Raw genomic sequence first — 7875 nt, forward strand, 5'->3', positions numbered from 1 at the left:
CACTTTTTAAAAATATCTTAATTTAAAAAAATCATCCCATCAAAATCAATTTATATGCATACCTTCTATCTATGTATATTCCATGTAAATAGAGAAACAGATCTCAAGAACTATCAGTATCATCCTCGCTTTTAGGGATGTAACCAATTTTGTCTTATTGATTAATTTTTTCCCCTGTTTACCTTTTTATATATGTCTGATTTTCCTGTTTGAAGACCAGATTTTCATTTCAACTCTGGCTTCTTCATCAGAAATATTCAAGTCATCTATTATGTTAAAAAAAATGTTTATCCCTAAAAGAGTACATTCATTTAGCTATGTAATTGATTCTTGGTGATAATGTAACTCATTTGCCCTCAGCAATATCATATTCCTATCTCTTTAATCCTTTTAAGGTTGATGCTTTCTAGTCCTGAATAATCCTTTATGCTCCTTGGTATTTCAGTTGCTTTTTTCAGTAGAATTTTCTACTTTATCTGCTAATTCTCAAATTTGGTTGCAATATAACTTGGAATTTTCATTTTGGGATGATTTTCAGGAGATCTTCAGTGAATTCTTTTAATGTCTATTTTGACTTGATGCTAGGATATTAGGGTAGTTTTCCTTCATGATTTCTTGAAATAGGCTGTCTCAGCTCTATGTTTAATCATGTCATTCAGATAATCTTATAATTCTTAAATTTTCTCTTCTAGAGCTGTTTTCCAAGTCAGTTGTTTTTGCCAATGAAGTTTTTTTTTTATTTTATTCTAGTTTCTCATTTAAAAAAAAATGACTGATTCTTAGTTTCATAGGGTAATTATGCTCCCAGCTTTTTATCCAAGAATTTTTTTCTTCAGTTAGCTTTTGTATTTCTTTTTTTTCCTTGATGACTTATTTTTTAAATGAGTTGTTATCTTTTCCCATTCATTTTTGCATTTATCCAGTTTATTTAAACAGGATTTGTTTTCTTTAGTCAATTTTTGTGCTTCCTTTTGAAAGCGTTGTTTACCTTTCAACACTTTCTCCAATTTTTTACGTGATTTTAAAAATTCATCTTTGAGGTCTTCCTAAATTTTTTGGACTAGAGACCGATTCCTATTCTACTTTGCAGCTTCACTTTAGTATTGCTTTTGTCATCCTCTTCTGAGATTGTGTTTTGCCTGTCCTTATCTCTAAGGCAACTTTCTATATTCACACCATTTCTTTGGCCTTTCTTATTCATTCTGAGTTTTATTCCTTATGGCTATCCCAAGCCTATTGTGTTTGAGTGGGACCCTTACCTTATTGAGAACTTTTAGAGACTTGTTCACTTGATTGGGCCTTCCAGAATCTCTGCTGTAGATCTCTCCTGTAATTGAGAACCTCTGAGTGGTCATGGCCTCATTCTCTACCTGCAGGGTAAGTTTCATTTCCTTCGCTTGGGCATACTTCTGGAACACCTAAGATAGAACTTGCTGACAAATGTTTCACTCTGTTCTTTTGTGGGTACCATTTCTCCAGAATCTGTTTAGAGGCTTGATTAGCATTGCTTCTGTGGGAAATCCATCTGAGCATAGGAAATTCTGGTTTCTCTCCTCCATCTTGACTCTACTTCATCCTTTCCTTCTAATCTTTCTTTTTTCCCTTTCTCACAAACAGTGACATTTTTAAAAGAACTCTTTTAATCAATCAAGGCTCTCAATTGCATGTGCATTGCTTTGCTTTTGTTTCTCATTGTGAGCTTTTAAAATATTCTAACAGGAGACAATTGCATCTGTCACTCTGTTTTTCTCCCCTTTGAAACTGAGAAATCTATTGAGAGGGAGGCATTGAATATGAATCCATAGCATCTAGATTTGAAGACCAGTTCCATTGCTTTCTAGCTATGACAATCTTTAAATCACTTCCCATTGTGATCCTCTATAAAGGTTGGAATTTAGAGTTGATCACATCCAACTTCCCTTTCAGTTCTAAAACTCAATATATAATCTATCCTGCTGTAATAGACTACAGTCATCTTTACTAAAGAGACAGAAGATAAACATCTGGGAAACTTGTAAAGCAAATACTCAGTGTTTGATTATTTATTTTCTGGATTACACTTTGGAATTAAGAGGAATGCACTGTTTATGCCTATCTGCAATAAACCAGACCAATGGCCAGGGCTCACATTATTCTTTGAAAGACAACCCAGGTCAATCTACACTTGAATCTAGATGAATTTTCTCAGAACACTTGGAACAGGATTGAAATTCTGAACAGAACTTGAGCAGAAGGTATGTTAGGTATCCATTCCAAATTGGCAATAGATGTTTATAAATTTGTTTTCTCTTATCTACAACCAGATCCTGCCTTCCAAATGGAAAGGGGTTCCTTAATAAATTTGGGTTGCCATGATAAATCAGTTAATTCCCCAACTAAGCCTTACAACTGTAGTATCTCAGCTACTATAATCAGAGAACTCAGTTCAGAGTAAATACAAATATTTATTAAACTCCAACCACATACAGAGTTTAATATGTTAATGGTTCAAAGGGAACAAAATGCCTGAGTTATTCAAAAGGACAAATAAACCAAATAACATATATCTTTGTCCCACTTATGACTAAGGCAGAAATCTTAGGGACAATTCCTTAGTCCTGCCTCAGTCACACTGAGATTTGACTTGGTTCTTTACTTCTCATTTATTGGAAGGTTTTGAATTATTGATCCTGGTTCCATGATCTTTGAGAGCTACATGTCTATCTGTAAACCCTGTGCTACATGCCAATTGTCAAGAGGCTGAGATGTAATACTCTGATTTTTCCTGGGAGGCTGAGGTTGCGGTTCTGTGGCCTGGCCAAATAGATAAGTATATGTGTGACTCAAAATATATATATTTTGGGAAGCAAGGTAAGGGGTTAAGTGACTTGTCCAAGGTCACACAGGTAAGTGATTATTAAGTATCTGAAGCCACATTTGAAGTCATGACTGGTGCTCCATCCTTCTAAGTGCTATCCATCTGTGCCATCTAAGTGCTCCTCAAAATTTTTTAAAGCTTGCCTAAATAGACATTTTATTAGGCTGGCATTTTAGCATCTGTAATATTGTGCTAAGTTCTGGATTTGCAGTTGAAAAATGAATCTGATGAGATATATAATGTCTAGGAAAGAAAAATCAGTTTGGTGGGGAACATCAATGTCATGTCACAAGAATATCCATTGAAATTAATGACTTAATTAACTATACTAAAGGAAGATATCATCGCCTTTTTCAGTTATATGAAGAAATTTCTTGAAGAATTATTCACAATCTTATGAATGGAATAAGAAGTAATGAATCTAAATTGAAATGAGGCAGATTTGATTTCAAGAGAAGGACAAATATTTCCAAAATATTATTGAAAATTGAAATAAAGCCCCTTGGATGCTAAATGGTTTCCTGATGAGGACTACAGAAAATGTATAGATTGGCTTCAATTTCCATGAACTGGCAGACACCTAATGCTTGAGACTGGAGGTTTGATTGATTGCATAAAGGAATCAATTTTGAAATACAGGTAGATAGTAAGATTAGATATGGTTCATGACCTAGACCATCATTAGGTTGATCTTTTGCCCAAGATGCCCTTTATTTAATGGAAATAAATTCTTATAACGGGTTTTTTAAACAGTTTAAAATATTTCTAGAAAATCTATTTTGACTCATCTGATTTCTAGTCAGCATATAAATTGGTATTCTCTCTCTGTCTCTTTGTCTCTCTGTTTATCTCTGTCATTCTCTCTCTATCTGTGTTCATGTGTACATGTGCAAAAATGCATGTTTACATTTCCTCCCATCTTCTCACAAATGTCCACTTTTTGATGCTTTAAAAGTCAGGAATAATTTAATTTAATTTAATAGTTGTAGGTTTGTGGGATAGAAAAGGGTATGTAATTTTATTGCTTTTGATTCTCCTCTTATATATTTATCCTCCATTATCTTATAATTTAAAATATTCCTGTTGTCATTTAATTTGTACTTTTTTTTCTTGTACAAGATACCAAATTTAGAGGGATCTCTATCACCTAAAATGGAATATCTTTATTGCTCAATTTTATTTTTAGTCAAATATATTGCATTTAATTTTTTCATGATCAACATGCCGATGACCAAGAAAAGAGTCTCATTAATCCCAAATGCATATATGCTCTTAGAATATTGTTATCTTTTAAAAAATGATTTTATGTTTTGAACCTAAAGGTATTAGTGCATTTTCATGAAAAAGAAGGAATTGTTGGATGAGCAATGAATTTTAGAAAATGTTCTATCTTTGATACTCTCATTTAAAAAAAATTAATATTAGTGTGAAGAACATCGTGTAAATTGCACTAATAAAACCTTCACAAAATTATACATTTTATGTTAACTGCTGTATCATGCCATTTATATTTTACATTAATGAAACTTCTGGATATATTCAACTCTCACTACATGGAGAAACAAAAAAATGTCATTGATTTGGGGGTTTCTCTTGAAGAAAGAAATGAAGATAGTGTATTTTGTCATTTTCATGACCTGTTCCTGGGAACCTCATTATCTTCATCACCATTATTTTCAATCATCTGATACAGCAACCCATGTAGCTGCTTTATTTGACATGCGCATTCTTCATGGATCCATATTTCCCTTCCACCATAGTTCCGAGACTGATTAGCGACTTAATTGCCTCAGGGAAGACCATCTCCAGTAATTTCACCCCTTATTTACACACTGATCATTGTAGAACTTAAGAATGTCTTGAAAAAGTTGTGATCCAGAAAATAGGTAATGTTATTCAACTAAAACACATACATTTCCATGTGTTATTTTTAAAAAAAAAGTTTTTTGCATTGATTCAGTTAAGAAATAAGTATTCACATTAGAAATCTTCCAGTAATAAACAGTAATTGCTGCATCATTTCCTTTTTTCCCTTACTGGGAGGTGTTGAGTTTTTCATCCTGCAATCCGTGACCTTTGATTGATATGTCATGATCGGTAAACCCTTACACTACAGTACAATTGTCAATAGGCAGAAAAATAACTTGCTGTTCCTCCTTGTCTGAGTGGTGTTTGGCACTCTATTGTTTATCTATTTATTATGCTCAGGTTGCCTTTCTATGGCTTTAATCAAACCAATCACTCTTAGACCACTCTTAAAACTTGCCTTCATAGAAACACATCTTCCTAGTACCCAAGCTCAAGAATGCTAAGAAATATTACATTCCATGAGTGTCTTAGTGTTCTCCTGAATATTTAATTGAATTTCAGCTATATAGACTTTTGGTACCTTTGACTCTAACCCACATTGATTGTTTCCATTAAAGTGTGGGTTTGTTCTCATGTGCTACAGTTCTACTTAAGTATTAGCAATTAGATTGCTTTTTTAAGGTTTTTGCAAGCCAAATGTGGTTATGTGGTTTGCCCAAGGCCACAGGGCTAGGTAAATATTAAGTGTCTGAGACTGGATTTGAACCCAGGTACTCCTGACTCCAAGGCCGGTGCTTTATCCACTATGCCACCTAGCCATCCTGTGGATTGCTTTTATTAAGAGTTATAATGGTGAATATATAAACATATCTCTTTACTACTTCATTCTCTATGTATGTATGCATACATACACAGGGACACATACAAAATATAAAAATGAATGCAAATGAATGAAGGGTTGAGTGGAAGGGGAATAAGCTCATAGTTTAGTTGTTATGTAACAAAGTTTTAGTTTCATGTCCAAGCTCACTATTTGAATCAAATGCAGGTACCCTGGCTTCTCAAGTCTTCCCTTCTAGACTGACTCAATGCAATATCCTGCCTAACATAATGGTTTCTATATGATCTTGTCGAAAATTCCCAGTACCAAGTGGAGCTTACTCTCTGCATCTAGAAAATGAGAAAGGGAAATGACAGAACAAGACAAATATTCTACACCAGGGGTGGGGAATCTTTTTTTTTTTTCTGTCAAAGTCATTTGTATATTTATGCATCAATTGCAGGTCATATAAAAATATCAACTTAAAAATTAGCCTGCTGTATTTGGTCAAAGATTTAAGAAATTCACCATTAAAATCTAGATATATTGAATTTCAGGACCTGCCTGCAGTTGCTTTGGTACTGCCATAACATATGATTTCATGGGCCTTGTTTTCTTTTACACAACTCATTTAACTAAGATACTTCTCTTTACAAAAATCACTAATGCCTAGGGACAGGGTACCCTGAGGTAAAATTATGAAATTAGCAGTTTTTCCTTTGATGTTCTTGGGGAAGAGTTCAAATATTATCAGGGAGGGTATCTCTCTGCCTTTTTAGTTCCTCTTTGAAAATTCCTTTGACTTTTCCTTTTGGGCAGCTGGGTAGTACCTTTTTTCCAAGGTCTTCAGAGCGCTACCAGACATGAGCAACATGTTCAATAATGAGAGTTCAACCAGGAGAGAGGAGTAACAAGTTTTATTAACAGGCCACTACATCTCTGCCTTTGTAAGCAGACAGCCCTTTTTAATGCATCTGAGACCAATCCTTGAACTTTATTGGCCTCTTTTAGGTATGCAAACCAGTATAACTCAAAGATTGTTCCCAGGTTTCCTCTTTCACATTGGATGTTCTCTTTTCTATCAGCTTCAAAGGGGTAAGGTAATAGTTAAGTAAAGAAGGGCCAGAGCTCCTCCCTTAGTACAGAGCACACTCAGATATTTGCTGTTATAAGAGCATTCTGACCTTGTGCAAGCATTTGGGTCTCATGTTTTCTCAAGAGAACTTCATGGCCAGCATTCTTAACTTTAACCCTTTCCACCTCTTAACAACATTGTTTCTCCAGCAGATGACTTGTCTCATTCCTGGCAGTGAAGAAGGGTGAAAGCTAGGTGAAACCCCTGCCCCAAGTTCCATATTGTGTGCCCATTTATGATATATAGTGAATTTATGAAGGGTGTGCTGGCAGTGGCCACCCCAAGTGAGGGACATGTAAGGATCAGTGAGCGTTTGTTTATCAATGTGGAATCTATTGTTCTGACCAATTGTTCTCAGTCTCCCCAGCTGCTTCCAAGGACCTCTCACTGTTATAATAAACAATTTAAGTTACAAAATTCCTGAGCCTACAAATTCCCTAAGATAGCCTCCCTAATAATATTTGAACCCTGCCCCAACTGCCCCCTCTTGGCATGCATAAATTTCAAGGTGGGGTAAAATATTTCAATATTTTCAGTTTTGGTAAATATGTACAAATATATGTTCAAGGATATGTATATATGCATACATACACAGGGCCACGTAAAAAATATAAGAATGTATGTGAATGAATGAAGGGTTGAGTTCAAATCTAACTTCAGACACGTTTTATTACCTGGGGGCATATATACATATATTTTTGCATGTGTATATATATATATATATATATATGTATATGTATATGTATATGTATATACATACTGCTATATAGTATTCTGTGTAAAAAGGACACAGTTTAAATCTAAATTAAGGCACTTGATATTTAATTAGGGTAAGTCACAATCTGTTTTTCTCTCAGTTCTATTATGCATAAAAATGGATACTAACAGCACCAACATCATATATGTATACACATATATAAACTCAAAATATATATGCCCACCCATTTACATACATGCACATATACTCATATGCAAATTTATATATTTAAATATATTCTTGCATAAACCTATATGCATGTGAACATGCACACCCATATACCTGTTTTTATATAGTTATACATATATACATGTAACTATACATGTATACATATATATGCATGTATATGAAAACCCAAGACAATATTTATGTGCTGTTAGTAATCAACTTAATAATTAGGCTAGCATACCATTCAGAAATTGATGGTAAAGACCCACCCTGCCTCTACCATGTAGACACTATGAGTCTAAAAACAACTTCATAAAAGGAAGTGCCCC

Source organism: Macrotis lagotis, chromosome 3, assembly GCF_037893015.1.
Source record: "Macrotis lagotis isolate mMagLag1 chromosome 3, bilby.v1.9.chrom.fasta, whole genome shotgun sequence".
In the NCBI taxonomy this organism is placed as follows: domain Eukaryota; kingdom Metazoa; phylum Chordata; class Mammalia; order Peramelemorphia; family Peramelidae; genus Macrotis; species Macrotis lagotis.